Source organism: Vulpes lagopus, chromosome 3 (assembly GCF_018345385.1).
Source record: "Vulpes lagopus strain Blue_001 chromosome 3, ASM1834538v1, whole genome shotgun sequence".
In the NCBI taxonomy this organism is placed as follows: Eukaryota; Metazoa; Chordata; class Mammalia; order Carnivora; family Canidae; genus Vulpes; species Vulpes lagopus.
In genome coordinates this window covers 37,831,681-37,847,675 of record NC_054826.1, presented here as the reverse complement: position 1 = coordinate 37,847,675, position 15,995 = coordinate 37,831,681, and the positions used below count along the sequence as shown (strand labels likewise).

Sequence of the window (15,995 nt, the reverse complement as noted above, 5' to 3'; positions counted from 1 at the left end):
CCACACGGACCCAATCCCGGGACCAGGATCACGCCCTGAGCCAAAGGCAGACGCTCAACCGCTGAGCCACCCAGGCGTCCCTGTTTATTAGATGGTGGCTCTGCCTGTTGGCTGCTCAGCAGGATGACAGAATGACAAAGACAAGGATTCGATGATCAGGCTGCCTGGGTCCAAATATTGATTCTTCCATGTATTAGCTGTGTGACTTTGGGCAGATTACATAACCGATCTGAGTCTCTGTTTTGCCATATAAATTGGGGTCATAGTACCTACTTCCCAGGGTTGCTGTGAGAATAAAATAAGACAATGTAAAGCAGTTAGCATGATGCCAATAATGGGTGGCTGTATTTTTAGCCAAAGCTACAAATGTAGCACATTTGAGTCCTGTAAAGGGGTGTGGTGGGCAGGACCCGTGGGTTCTCCATAAGTGACTTAGAGACAAACTCTTTCTACTGTTCAGTTTTCACATCTGTACAAAGGGGCAGCTCACCTGGCTCCCTTGAGCTCTGAAGTGCTGTAAATCTGTGTCTTGCCTGCTCTTTGCCTTCCCTGACACTCCCTGGCACCCTCTCTAAGGAAAACCATTTTCCAAGGAAAGAGGAAAACTGCTTTCCAGTCCCTCCATCTCTCCTCCCTCAGCCTCTTCAAAGCTGGCTTACTCTGTGACTCATCCCCTCTGGAGTCCCTGTACTTCTGCTTCCACTGGGTGCTAAGGGGTTAATCTGAGGCATTAATGGAACCAACAGGAACTCAGTGTTAGCTCACTAATGGGTCGCCCCATCTGCCCTCCCTGTAACATAATGCCTTCACCCTGGTAAAAGGCACTCAGGGATTTCCTGTTGGCTCCAATCTGCTGGTTTCTGACATCTTGAAAGGCAGAGGCTGAAGAGGGAAGGAGTGGCCTGATAGAGGTGGGGACAGGATGAGGAAGGCTCTGAACCAACAGTCAGATCATCTGGACTCTCATCCCAGCCCTGCCACTGAGGTGCTGTGCGAGCTTGCACAAATTCGTTCCTCTCTCTGGGCCTCAGTTTCTTCATTTGTGACCTGTGCAGATTGAGCTGTAATGGCTTTGCTGGAGCTAACATTCTGGAATTATCCGATCCTGTCACTTTCACAGCCGAGGGGAGTATGTGCTTCCAGCATCAATGAACATCCACAAACTATTGAGCACCTAACAATGTGCCAGTCTATGCCGGGCATTGTGGTCAGGGTGCAAAGGTGTGCCAATGAGGCACGGTCCTACCCCAGGAGCAGGCTCTGTGCTGTTCTGCTACAGCTTTTCTATTTGCAAATGGAAGAGTGCAGAGAGGCCTCCATGCTTACTGAGGACCTCCTGTCTGCCAGGCTGAGGGCACAAAGCAAGTACAGAGAGCTGCAGATCTTCCATTTCTTTAAGTTTCCTGATGATACCATGTTCTCTCACCTCCTGGCCTTTGTACAGGCCATTCCCTATGCCTGGAATAGTCTTACTTCCCCTTGCTCTTTGTCTGTCTAACTCTATTTATTTTTCTGGGCTTGCCTGTCTTTCTTCTTTCCTTCCTTCCATTCCTTCCTTCCTTCCTTCCTTCCTTCCTTCCTTCCTTCCTTCCTTCCTTCCTTCCTTCCTTCCTCCTCTATTTCTAGAGCACTTACCATATGCCTGGCTGTGCCAAGGATTTGGGATCTAGGAGTGAACAAGACACACTGTCTCTGCCCCCTGGGAGCTTATGGATTCTTAGGGGAGATAACAGCCAATTAAACACTTTCATAAAAAAATAAAATACAATAATTTAAGTCACAATGCACACAAGAGGGACAGAAACAGAGCTGAGATAGAAGGTGAGGTGGGGGCACTCTTGGAAGAGGCAACAGCATGCACACAACTCAGAGGCAGGAAAGCAAATGGCTTGTCAGGAGAGTGGGCAGGCCAGTGTGCTGGAGTATTGGAAGGGAGGAGGCCAAGCAGGAGGCTGGAGAGAGGGCCTGGGTGGAGCAGATCAGCTTGGGGGTCCTTTGTGGGGAAGCCAGGACTCCTCCCCCACGTTTGGATAGGTGCTCATGCTTCCCCTTTCTTTCCCTATCACAGCACGCATCACCCTGGATCACAGCACACTTCCTGCTCATTTCTCTGACCCCCCTGCCCCCAACCAAATAGACCACAAATCCTAAGGACAGAGACCACTTCATGTAAGCATTGTACCCTTTATTCTTTTTTTTATTATTATTAAGATTTTATTTATTTATTTTGAGAAAAAGAGCAGGGGATGGGGTGGAGGGAGAGGGAGAGAGAGAATCTCAAGTAGACTCCTTGCTAACCACAGAGCCTGAGGAAGGGCTCAATCTCACCACTGTGAGATCATGATCTGAGCCAAAGCTAAGAGTCAGATGCTTAATAGACTGAGCCACCCAGGCGTCACCCCCCCCACACACACACACACACTTTTTATTAAGATTTAATTTTATTTTTGTAGGTAATCTACACCCAACATGGGGCTCTAACTTACAACCCTGAGATCAAGAGTTGTATGCTCCACCTACTGAGCCAGCCAGGGACTCCTGTACCCTTGATTCTTGACTCACTGCATAAAGCAAACTACTTCTCATCCGTAGAGCTGCCAAACACCGTCTCTCCATTTAGCCCCATTTTGTTTTTTGTTTTTTTAAGATTTTATTTATTTATTCATGAGAGACAGAGAGAGAGAGAGAGAGAGGCAGAGACACAGGCAGAGGGAGAAGCAGGCTCCATGCAGGGAGCCATATGTGGGACTCCATCCTGGGTCTCCGGGATCGTGTCCTGGGCCGCAGGCAGACACTCAACCGCTGAGCCAGCCAGGCGTCCCCATTTGGCCCCATTTCTGTTGCTACCTTTCAAACAGCAGCTCAAACAAAATACCCAGGAATCATTGCAGACACCTTGATTTCAATTTCTCTCCTCCTGGGTATCCAGAAAAAGACTTGTCCCCTCTATTTCTTGCACCATCCCAGATCTGCCATGGCCAGGGCCCTGGCCTAAGCCACCATGGAGCTGCTGTGCTGTCCTCCCTTCTACTCCCCCCATCTTAAAATGTTGGCAAGTAATTTTTCTTCTCCTTCTCCTTCTCCTTCTCCTTCTCCTTCTTCTTCTTCTTCTTCTTCTTCTTTTCTTCTTTTTTTTTTTTTTTCTCTTCTTTTCTTCTTTTCTTCTTTTCTTCTTCTTCTTCTTCAACTGGGCAGGTTGAAAAGCAAAACAAAAACAAAAGCACAGTCACTTCCCACTGTGCTTAAAATAAAATCTTTATCCCGGCCTTCAAGTCCTTGCTGATCTGGTCTTGCCTGGGTCCAAGCTCCTGTCCTACACTCTCCCCTTTGCTTTTTTAAACATCCTGCTCACATTCTCTCTCTCTCTCTCTCTCCCCTGTTGCTTGCCTATTCCAAGGTTCATTCCTGCCTCAGGATCTTTACAAGTACTGCTTTCTCCTTGTTTATTGGTTCAGTTATTTATTGTCAGTCTTCTCACTCTCAAAGGTAAACACTGTGAAAGCTGAGAACTCATCTGCCTCATTCACAGCTGTCACCCCAGAACCTGGCACATCAGAGACCTTCAGTTTTGGGGTGTTGAATGAATGAAATAATATATTTATCTCTTTTATATGCCAGGCTCTGTTCTAAGCATTTTGCATATAGGATCTCACCAAATCTCACAGTGGCAGCCCTGAGAGAGGAGTTGCAGCCTAGAGAGGCAAAGTGACCTGCCCAAGGCTACACAGCTAGGATATCCTGGAGCCTGGCTGCAAGCCAGCCTGCCCCCCAAGACCACACTAGCAATTACAGTGATGTGCTGATCCCCATAGCAAACCCTTATGTTGTGAGAATAAATGAATGAAAGAATGAGCAAATGGCAAACACCTGGATGGAGTGGCATGCTTGAATGGAAGACATACCCAGCTTTTAGGAGCTCACCGCCTTTAACTACGTGGGTCTCTATTTTGAAGTGAGGAAAGAAGGGAGCGCTCTCAATGGCTGAGGGATCCGTGTGGGAGCCGTTCTGTATCCAGTGGCCCTTGTGGTTCTCTGCTCTGCCTAAAGTGGTTGCCATGTCAGCCTGGGCAATGGGGAACCCCAGGTAGCATCCTGGGGGGGATGGGCTCCCCCCCCCCCCACCTACAGGAAGCTTGCTATCCGGTGAGAGCCCTGTCTGCCTGGCTGCCCACCACCCGCCAGCCCGAGCTTCTTAGCTCATCAATCACACTGCTGTGCTCTGCCAGGCTCTGCATCTGAGGAAGACAAGTCAGCTGAAGATGGAATGGGCCTCAGGCCGGGATGGGAAGGGAGTGGAAGACGCGGAGCGGGGGTGGGGGAGGCCCAGAGACACAGCCAAGGTCTGGATTAATCCTGCTCTGCTGAGGAGGGTTGACTGGGGACAGAGGCAGGGGCAGGGTTCCCATTAGAAAAGCAGAGGGGGGAGCAGAAGGGGGGGAAGGCTGGTGTGGGGCCCGAGCGGTTTCCCCTTGCAACTGAAATTCAGTCTCCCCTGGTGCCCAGGGAGCAGACAGACAGCTCTGGAGGGCAGGCAGTTTATGGGGGGTATTCAGGCAGGCTCAGCTGCCCACCCACACTGCTCCAGGCGCCCCGTGGCTTGGCTTCCCAGCACCCCCTGCTTCCTCACCCTCGCAGGGAGGGCCAGAGAGGCTGGGGCATCTGCACCTCCACCACTCCCAGTCCTTTCTCAGATGGCAGCCACTTGGGATTGGGCTTTGCGCTCCCTCCCCAGAGAGGTTCTGCTGAAAGTCAAGATGTCTGAGCTGAAAATTCCTTGGAGATCTTCTAGTCCAGAGAGGCAAATCGGCAGGCTTTTGTTTTTGTTTTGCTTTTCCGACTGCACAGTTTAAAAAAAAGAAGAAGAAGAAGAAAAGAAAAGAGTTAGTTGCCAACATTGAAACAGGAATAGATTGCACATAAAAATCTGATTTCTAGTTTCCCTTAAAAAATTCAAAGATCTGACAACTTTGGGCTGGCTTTCCCAGAGCTGAGTAGAGGCAGCTGCCAATAGAGCCCACCACGCCCTTTGTGTTACCTCCCAGGTTTGGAGTGGGCTTGGGCTTTTCGACCCCTTGCCTATCTGGAACCCCTCCCTGAGGAAACTGAGGCCCACCGGGGGCAAGGGATGGGAGCAGCGTCCCAGGGATGAACACCCTGGCGCTGGTAGGTCCCTTGGTTTCATGTCCCAGGGCTGCCCTCTTATGAGCTGTGTCATCTTAGACAAGTAACCCAAGAACCTATGGGCTTCTTAGTTTTCTCAACTGACCATGGAGACAATGGCAGTTCCCCGTGAGGAATAAAAATTTAGCATGTCCTTTGTGTGTTTACAAAGAAGATGCTCTTACTTTTGAATAGTAAGATGTATGGTAATATATACATGCTACTTTTAATATCACTTCCCCCACACGAACCACCCCCATGCTTAGTGACCTAGAACAATATTGTAGTACTGTCTTTGGCAGGTCTGTGTGTGCCTTGGTTCAGATGGGTGGTTTTTATCTGGGGTGTCTGGCATTGTGGCTTTGTGGTCACATAGTGGCAGAAAGGGGATTGCAGTCATTTGAATGCTCGACTGGAGCTGAACATCTCAGATGGCTTTCTTACATAGCTGACACTTGATGTTAGCTTTCAGCGAGAGCTCAGATGGGGCTGTGGACCACAGTGCCCATGGGGGACCTCTCCATGTGGGTTGGGCTTCTCCCAACATGGGTAGCTGGGGGCTGAGTGTATCCCAGAGGAGGGAATCAAAGAGAAGCAGATGTAGCTGAATGACCTTCGATGTCACAGAGTGGCACTTCCACCATTCTTTATTGGTCTCAGCAGGTATAAATCCCCTGAGATTGAATGGGAGGGGACACAGAACCCACCTCTCAAAGAATGTGGGGGCCATCTTTTAAAACCATCACAACATATATGTAAACTGAAAAATAAGTTCCCTTCCACCTCATTCCCCCAGGGCTGAATTACCCTCCCTGGTGGCAACCACTAATCCACTTCCTGTGTGTCTTCCCAGAGAGAGTCCACACATATATGGACATGAGAGTTACACCTATACAGATATCCATACTAGGTACTCTGCTTATCCAAACGCTATTCCAACTCAAGAATCAAATGGATTCAAAAAAAAAAAAGAATCAAATGGATTCAGATAGCCTCTCAGATAAGCTATTTGCTCTCAAACTCCTGCTATTTGTTATCTGAAATGAAACGCAGGAGTCAAAAGATTCCAATAATGCAGCATCTCCTGCTATCGGAACCCTCATTATCTGAATTCAGAAACCAAATAGATTTGAATAGCAAAAGATGCTATTCATATAGAATAGATGAAGATGAAGATATATAAAGATGCTATAAATATACATAAAAAACATCTCTCCCCCCCAAAAAAAAAAAATCTCTCCCCCACCTGAAATGTGAGCATACCTGGCACACCGTCCTGTACCTTGCATTTTTCACTTAACAATTTATCTTGGAGATCAGCCTATTTGTACAGGGTCTCATTCCTTGTACGAGCACAGAGCATTCCATTGTTCAAATGCACCATCATTTGTTTAATCAAATTGGCCACTTGCTTTTTCTCCCAATCTTCTGCTAATCGTAATCCACATGACAGTGAATAACCTTGTCCTGAAGTCTTTATGCAGTTGTGTAAGATTATCTGTGTGATAAGTTCTTAGAGGCAGAACTCTAGGTCGAAGGGCAGGGTTCTTGTGACCATCTCTACTACCTCCCAGCTGGGCAGGCTCAGACTCCACGTCTTGTGCTCTGGCCTGGATCTTCCACCCTTGCCTGTGCTGTCACCTGTGAGATCCTGCTTGCTCCAAGCTGCTTCCTAGCTACTCACTGAGGGGACACAGGGGCCTGCGGTGGGGAGGGGAATGAGAGGACTCTGCAGGGACAGAGATGATGGCTTTTGCAAAAGGAGGATGTGGGCACCTGGGAGGTACTTCACCCACTTATTTGCCTCCTGATTTTCAGCAGCATTTATGTCTGTTTGTCTTGGACCTCAAAGTAGTTGCTGAGGAGATTCAGGCTGTTGTCCCTTTAAAGAAAATAAGATCTGGGACGCCTGGGGTGGTGGAGCATCTGTCTTTGGCTCAGGGTGTGATCCTGGGGTCCTGGAACCCAGTCCCACATCGGGCTCCCTGCAGGGAGCCTACTTCTCCCTCTGCCTATGTCTCTGCCTCACTCTGTGTCTCTCATGAACGAACGAATGAATGAATGAATGAATGAATGAATAAATAAATCTTTAAAAAAATAATAAAGATTATGAGAGCTTGCTTCTGTGGTGGGTCCTGCACCTGGCTGTGCAGAACCATCTGTAGAAGCTTCCAGATGTACAAAGGCCAAGAGGAGGTGGGTATAATCAGGAGCTTTTCAATGTCACAGGATGCTCATAACTGCTGGATTCTACTCCCATGCTTGCCACAACATTGAACCAGGCATCAGGGACTTAAATTCTTGCCCCCACAGTATGTGTCTTCCATTCCCATTTATGGCACGATTGTCCTTATGTGCTCTGCATTTTGATGAGGAGGCTGTATAGCACGGTGCATATGCAGTCATTTCCTGTTTGGTCTTAAATCCATCCCCTGCCCTTCCCCTGCTGGTCTTAGCATCTAGGGCTCAACAACATTTCCCAGACTGCCCTGCCCACTGGTTTCCTATTAGGTTTGGCCAATGGGAGGTCTGAGCAGATGCCAGGATGTAAACCAGCATTAGTAGGTCTGCAGTCTCTGGTCATGACTCCAGAGGATGGCCCCTTCCTCCAGTGTCCCAGCTCTGCCCAGGGGGCATGGCTCTTGGGCCATAGTGACACCTCTCCCTGGGCAAATAGTGCTTCCCTACAGCTGTTACTCTCTAGATTGTCCCACCAGTTCTTGGTTTCCATCTCTGCTAGCCTGTCTTATTGGTTGCTCATATTCACTCCTTCTCTTCAGCCCTTTGCTGTGGGGTTGACTTCTTGCCTGGACCACTGATGGGTGGGTGAGCATGTGGATACAGGCTGGTCAGAATGCCTAGATTCAAATCCCAGCTATACCAGTACTAGTTGTGAGACCCTGGGCAAGTCCCTGACCTCCCCATGCTCTAGAGTGAGAATAATAATAGTTCCTTCATCTGTAAAGTGAGAATAGTAATAGTACCCACTTCCTCCGCTTATTGTCAAGGTAATTCGACCAATAGTTTGTAAAGTGCTTAGAACCAAGCCTGGATATAGTAAGCATAACATTAAAATTAGGGTTTGTTTCTTTCTTTCTCTCTCTCTCTCTCTCTCTTTCTCTCTCATCTTGTCCTTACAACTTCTCTGAAAGGAGCTGTTCTGTCCTTAATTTCCCGGACATGGAAACAGAAGCCAGAAAGGTAAAGTGACTAAGGTCACACAACTATAGCGATGGGATTCAGACTAAGCTAGTCAGACTCCAGTTTATACCCACTCTATCACACAGCCAATTCAAATCACATTTGGTGGCCAGGCTGGGGACCTGGGCAGGGCTGCTGCAGCTCTCAAGCTGAATGGGGGGCACTGAGTGGTTTGGTCTGCTTGTCACCATACCCCTCACCCCCAGCCCATTTTTGCAAATGGGAAGCCAATATAACTAGCAGCCTGTTTCCCAGTACAGAAGGAAAGGGGTGAGTCATGTTCTGGAAGGGAAAGAAGTGGTGGTAAAGGAGGAATAGGATCATTTTCACCCTCTCATTGTAATGACCAGTCACTGAGCTCTTCTTATGGTGGCAGATACTGAGCTCATGGTTTTTCATGACAAATGACTTAAGATTTTTGTATCTGCATATAAAAGAAACCCAACTCTTTTGACTTAAGGAAAATGCTAATGAGTTGGCTGGAGGAACTGGGAAGTCTAGGAGTGGATTTGGCTTCAAGTAGTGCAGAGTGATGTGTGTTACATCATCATCAACATCGTCATCATCATTAGCATCATCATCTTGGCTCTATTTCCTTCTAAGAAGTAATTTCATCCATGGATAGATGGGCTTTGTCCAAAGTCATATTCTCCAGCTCCGGAACTTCAAGCAGGAGAGATCCTTCCCCCAGGGAGACTCTGGTTGGCCCGTGGGAATATTGAGTCCACCATAGGGACCAACCGCTATTGCCAAGGAGGGGATATCATAATTGGCTGATATGGTCAACACCCCATCCCTATGTCCAGGAGAAGGCCAAAGCTCCATGACTGCAAGTCTCAACAGAGCACATGGAACAATCTGGATCCCAAGGAAAAATAAATTAAAAAAAAAGAGTAAATGAACAAATTCATGACTGTGTCACCAGTTATGCTTTACTTTTTTTAATCTGTACCATATTAGCTTCATGTTTCAGAGGAGCAGTCAGGCACAGAGAGGTTGAGTAAGAAGGCTACTTTTACCCATGATAGTTCCTGTCCTCCCAGGCCCAGCAGACTCAAGGACATGGATGGAAAGGGAAGAATCTAGGAGGGATGAGGAGTGGGAGAGAAGATGGCAGACTTTGCTTTGGGCCCTGCCTTCAGTGGCCTATAGTTCTTTCCAACAGGAAGATCTAAGCTTTCTCTGTGGGCAAGGAGCTCACCAATGCTTGTGTTCAAGGACTCTGTTGTACCCCCTTGACCCAGGACCCTGGCTGGGAATCTGCCAGCTTGTTTTCTTCTCTGTGGGCATGTCAGGTTTTGCTCCAGGCTCATGTTTGCTGCTGAGCTATGTTGCTTGCTAACTGTGGGTCTGTGCCCACAGGAAGCTGTCCTCATCACAGGAAATGTGTCAAAGCCTAGCTGCCCTGTTCCTGATGGACAATCTCTGTGCCTCTCCCCAATCCAGCTCTGTGCCAGACAGTCCTGGCAGGCCACAGCCTCTCCCATCTCCCCAAGCTTCTATCATGTGCTGTTCCTTTGGCTTACCTGGAAAGCACTTCCTCTACCCACTATCCAGCTGACTCCTCAACATATGGAATTCAGCCTGGATCACTGCCTTCAGAAAGCTTCTTTGCCATGCTTGCTGCTCTTCTCCTGGTTTCAAGGCCTCTTCTCTGTGCTTATTTTTAGCAAGCACTAATCACATTCTGATGAAATTCTTTTGACTAGTCTGTTTTCTTCACCAAATCCTAAGATCTCTGATGATAAGAACTTCATTTTTGAACACAGCTGGTGCTCCATAAACGAGTGTTGGATTAACAAATGAATTAATAAAGGGCACCAGGGGGACATGTGACATTTGTTTCGCAGGCAGGTTTGGGCACTGACCAAGAGTGCTCAAGGGTTACTTTGGGGGTACAGACAGGGCAGCAATGCGGCCAGAATCTTTGGGTCTTCAGGAGCAAATCCCTCTGATTTCAGGGACCCAGGGCAGGTCTTCAGAGGCCCAGGTCACTGCAGGCTTCTCTCTGCTGTAAAAAAAAAAAAGATTCAGTAAAATTTAGTTCTTAAGTAAATTATAGAGTAAATCATAGACTTCAGTGGAATGGTAGAGTCATGGAAGCGGGTATCAGAGGGAGATTTTTTGATTATGTAAAACTTTTCCTATACCCTCTTAGGCTCATTTTTGAGGCCTGCAAATTAAACTGAAAAAAGACAGATTTGCTCACATCCAGACAGGAATTCACAGAAAAAAAAAAAAAAAAGACTCTGGATAGTGGTTAGAATTTGGGATTCATACACCATCTTCATTGGGAAATGCAAATAGGGAGAAGGCACTTACAGGAAAACAAATGACTTTAAGTAAAGATAAACTGGCCCTTAGGAGACAGATGAGATGATAGTTTTGTGACAATGTCTGTTTAGATGCAGCAATTCTAATCTCTAGTCAGTCTCTCCTGGTTGCCTCCCAGAGGGGATTTATGACAATTGAGTTATTTTGGGAGGCTATTGCATTTAGGCAGATAAGCCACATCAGGAATTCAAATGCCTTCTGCCCCAAATAATTTTGGTGCCATGGTAGCATATTCTTGACCCCTTCATTGAAAAGTCCAAGGATTATGGGGCTTCTGGCTGGCTGGTTCATTCAGTAGATCATGTGACTCTTGATCTCAGGTGTGAGCTCAAGCCCCACACTGAACATAGAGATTGCTTACAAAAAAACAAAGAAAGAAAAAAAAGAGAGAAATAAAAGAAAAAGAAAAGTCCAGGAGTTAAATACTGCATCTGCTAAAGCTGAACCAGGGGCTCAACCCATTTTGTCAAGTCTCAGGTCTCCATCTCTCTCTCATAAGCATCAATTAATTAATCTGTTCCACTCTCCCTTCCTTCTTCTCTAAGTCTCTCCCTCTCATTCCACACTGTCTTCTGTGATGGCTTCGTTCTCAAGAAAGCTCCTCCCCTGTCATGGCCAGATGGTCTCTAGCACCTCCAGATGTGCACCGAACCAATTGCTGGCAATTCCTTTTTTCTCAAGAGTTCCAGCAAAATTCCTTGGATGGGATCTCACTGGACCCAGCAAGCAGAAAACGTAGCTGATGAGCCATGCCAGGCCTGGCATGCATGCCCACCGTGGAGCCAGGCGGCTAGAAAGGCCAGGTCAGCCTCACCCAAGCTGCATGGACTGAGAGTGGAGGAGGGGTGGTTTCTGGAAGGATGACGAGGGTGCTACTAATAGAAGGAGTGGAGTGGATTCCAGGCAAGGGAAAACCACAGATGTCCTTTATAGAGAGAGAAGTCTACAGTGAGAAAAGCTGAATCATAGTCGTGGAATCAGAGTTTCAGAAGGTTGGAGCTGAAAGACCCCTTAAAAATGGGCTCACGCAGGCCTTTCTGTGACAGCTGCTTGCCTAGTGCCCCGGGGAGTCCTGTGCCATTACTGGCTGATGCTGGAGTCCTGGGCAGCCGGGGGGCATAGGGGGAAGGGTCTCCCTGGTATTCTCTCTCCCTCCTCGCTGCTCTTCTGCTGGAAGATTCTGGGTCACAGCTGCCCACCAGGGGCCTTGTTATGCTCCTTCCCGGTGAGCTCTGGGCTCCGGCCATCTGCCAGCCTGGCAGTCAGCCACGCTGATCATGGGCTCCACGCTCCCTCCGTGACACAGAGGCCCAGCCGGAAAGACATCCGGGACTCCTCCGGAGCTAGAAGCAATCCAGGGAACAGGGAGCAGTACAGCCCAAGGCAGAGGCCCGGGGCCCTGCTCAGACCTAGGAGGCTGAGCCCCCCCACCCCCTCCCTCCAGCAGCCCTGGGAGCCAGGACCCGCCACTTCAACCACCAACGAACTGGGCCATCCTGTTCAGACCTGTTCAGACACTCCTGAGGCTTGGGCCATTGTGTCTCTCCCAACTGAGAGCTGAAAGCCAGAGGAAAAGACAGTTAACCTAAACAAAGCTCTATAGAGTGGAAAGGCCAGCCTTCCTCTCCCTTTTCCCAACCCTCTGCTTAACCAGCAGAGGTTTGGAAGCTCAGCAGAGGCTGAACAGGGTCTCAGAGAGATTCCTCTGTGGCTCCTGCCATCCTTCCTTCTTTCATGTCCTCCTTCCCTCTTCCCTGCCCCCTTCACTTCTCACATAGAATGTTCCAGCAGAAAGGGTACTTTACAAACACCAACTCCAGAGATTGCAGACTGGAGGCTCATGGTTCAGAACATGTTGTATTTGGCCCTCCCACTGTTTAAGAAAAAATTGAGCCAACATTTTGAAAATTGGAGATTTTACATAAAAATTCACATGTCTAGCTTCTTTAGAAAGCTACGATCTGTTAGCGCTGGGCCTGTGTGTCCACATGGTACCAACTGGTCAGCTGCTCCTGTGGACGGGGAGTGGGCTACAGTCCCCTCCTGCCCCTTCTCCGGAGACCATCTACCAGCTTCCATCTTCCTTCACTCTTCCCGTTCTTGTTTTCTTTCTTTAGAAAGTTTGCATATATGACCCCACCAGAAAATGAAAGACTGACAGAGTGGCATGTTTTCAGGAAATCAGAGGATGTTTCTATCATTAGCTTGGCCCCAGTGGGCATTTGTGCTTACAACCCCAATGTAATCAACACCTTAATTTTGCAGAAAGACTGATCTGGGCTCAGAAAGTTACAGTCCTCTCCACCCAAGATGCACACTGAGCTGGTGGAAAGGTATCTGTACCTGTGCTTCTTGGATGGAGAGGGGGCTTGAGGTGGCTTGAGGTCCCCTCCATCCATACCTGCCCTCTCAGCAGGGATGAGGACATACTTTCCAAAGCAGCAGTGTCACCCTTATCTCTGTGCCTCTGGCTTAAAGAGGGAGCCTTTGCAGAGGAGACAAGCAGCAGAATGGAGGTCTGGGACTCCAGCTGTGAGAAGCCTTCCAGAAAGGGAGGTGGAGGTGGAAGGACCCAGAGCTTATCAGGAAGAGGCCGTCTGGAAGCAGAGAGCTGGCTTGTTCTTTGAGGCTACAGGCTCTGTGCAGTGGCCTCTCTCTGGGAGACAGCTATCACCTCACCAGACAGAAGTTTGTATTGAATCTTGCTGTTTGAGGAAGGAGCTGCCTGGGGAGGCCGGAAGTTGGCCAAGCAAGAGCAAAGGCTATTGATGGGGATGTTGTAAGGAGAGAAGAGTTACAGGGATTGGGTTGAGCAGAGGCTACTTTTTGGAGGTTCTCTGATACATATCAGAGTTTTGGGGAACCCCTAAAATGACAAAGTTATGTGTCTGAGGAAAGTATTTATGGCTCTTTTTCAGATTCCCAAAGGCTCACTTGAGTCTACAAATAGGTTATTGTGCAAGTGGCAGGTAGATGGCCAAGAGGCAGGACAGTGCAAAGTGAGGAGCACAAGACCATCCTGGGCCTGGGTCAGTTCCCCTCCCTGTTGTTAGCCATCTGCTGCATCACTCCAGCAGCTTCTCCGCCTGACCTCCTTCTGCCTCTGTTTCTACCCTTGTAAGACAAAAATAATAATGGCGCCTACCTTGTATTTTAAAGGTTAAGTGAACTTACATTGATAGTTGACACAGGATTAACTATGATTGTTGCTAATTTTCCTTTCAACTCGGAGCTTCTACTGTAAACAGATTCATGCATTTTGAATGTGTGCATACCTGGTAAGGCTTAATATAAGTCTTGCATTTTTGCAGGAGGGGAAGCTATGGTCCTTAGGTAGGATTCTTTAATAGTGAAACTTCAGTCTGTGATGGAGCAAGGAGGGGAAGCTGCATAGCTCTGCTTAGAACTTTCTTATTGATTGATTGATTGATTGATTTTGGAGAGAGTGAGCAAGGTGAGGGGGGCAGAGAGGGAGAGGAAGAGAAGGTCTTAAGCAGACTCCTCACTGTGCACGGAGCCCTATACACTGGCTCAATCCCACAGAACCTGAGATCATAACCTGAGCTGAAACCAAGAGGTGACCACCTAAATGACTGAGCCACACAGGTGCCCCTATTTATTTATTATTTTTCTGAGTAGTCTTTGCACCAGATATGTGGCTCCACTCATGACCCTGAGATCAGGAGTCATGTGCTTCACTGACTGAGCCAGCCAGATGCCCCTGCTTAGAACTGTCTTAACATGGCCTTAGTTCAAACTAAGTTAAACTTAGGTAAACTTGTGGCCTTAGTTTCTATATTTATAAAATGGGAGTCATGACAGTTCCTACTTCCTAGGGTTGCTTCAAAGATTAAATAGCATCATTCATTCAAAACATTCAACCAGTGTTTTCCACAAATGAGAAAGCACTCAACAAATGATGTTTGTTACCATCGTTCTGGGTAGGACGTTCTTTGGGAAGATCCTAAAATCACAAGGGATGGGTGTACTGCCTTGCACATACTAAGTCTCAGTTGTCACTGTAGGTTCCTGAGATTTATTATGTACATGTACAGGCTCCCCTCTTAGACCTAAGGCCCTTGGGGACAAGAAATGGCAGCCACCACAGATAGTGGAAAGAGCATGAAGCAAGAGCAACAAGTTCCAGCCTAGGCTCTGGCGCTTAATTGGCAGTCTCTACGCTTCATCTCAACATTTCATTTGTATGAAAATGTGCCTAAGAATTATTCAGTTGCTCCCCTCTGCTGATCACTGCTTAAAATGATTAAGGGAGACAATTTAGGTGATACAAACAAATTTATTTAACACTTCATGAAGCAGGCAGTTTCTGTTCCTGAGGGTCCAGAGAACAGCAAAATGGGGCAGAAGGCAGAAAGCTTTTATAGGGTAAAGAATAAAGAACAAGGAAGAGAAAAATAGAAAATGAATAAGGAACAAGGAAATGAGTATGGGGCCCAGAGTGAGATTGGCTGCCTGGATACACTGCGTTTCTGGTTTGCCAGAGCATTTACAGGGACTCAAAAGTAACCTAAATTTCTATTTCCCTGACTTGGTTCTCCAGGCAGGAGTGGCTCCCTGTTGGGCCTAGACATTTATTTCAACAGCACACGATGCTGACCTTTTTTTATTTATTTATTTATTTATTTATTTTTTTTAATTTATGATAGTCACAGAGAGAGAGAGAGAGAGAGAGAGAGAGGCAGAGACACAGGCAGAGGGAGAAGCAGGCTCCATGCACCGGGAGCCCGATGTTGGATTCGATCCCGGGTCTCCAGGATCACGCCCCGGGCCAAAGGCAAGCACCAAACCACTGCGCCACCCAGGGATCCCGATGCTGACCTTTATATGGCTGATCTCACTTAACCACAGGATCACTTTGTAAAGTACCTTGTATTATTATCATTCTATTTTACAAATGGGGAAACCAAGGCTCAGCAGTTGACTCCAGATGACACAGGAGGTAAAGGATGGAGCTAGTTTTGGACCGAGAGCCTGTGTATTTCACTATTTTACACAATGATCTCTAAGACCTCAATATCCCACATGCAGCAGGAGTCAAACATCCTAGAAAAGCTGATCTAACTCTGGGCCATTTTTATTCTCCCCATCCCATCGTATCTGCCTCATATCTCTCTTCCTACTTCTACCTTCCAGTACTTCTGGGTTGCCTGGACCTGGGTTTCAGCCAAAGAGGTGCTGGTACCAAAAGCCCTCATTTTATGTATGTTCATTTATGTTCTCTTCTTTTCTAGGCCCTGGAGATATGAACTGCTCTTGGTCCGCACAGCTAAATATATCTC

At 47.6% G+C, this 15,995-nt stretch overlaps 1 long non-coding RNA gene across 1 annotated transcript; it reads right to left on the bottom strand.

Annotated features, from left to right (window-relative positions):
- Window positions 1-2,422: 2,422 nt before the first annotated feature.
- On the bottom strand, window positions 2,423-6,705 carry LOC121487629. Its single transcript, XR_005986881.1, has 2 exons — window positions 6,424-6,705; window positions 2,423-4,837 (listed from the first exon to the last, which is right to left on the bottom strand). It is a non-coding gene; the product is annotated as an uncharacterized LOC121487629 (long non-coding RNA).
- Between the last annotated feature and the right edge of the window lie 9,290 nt (window positions 6,706-15,995).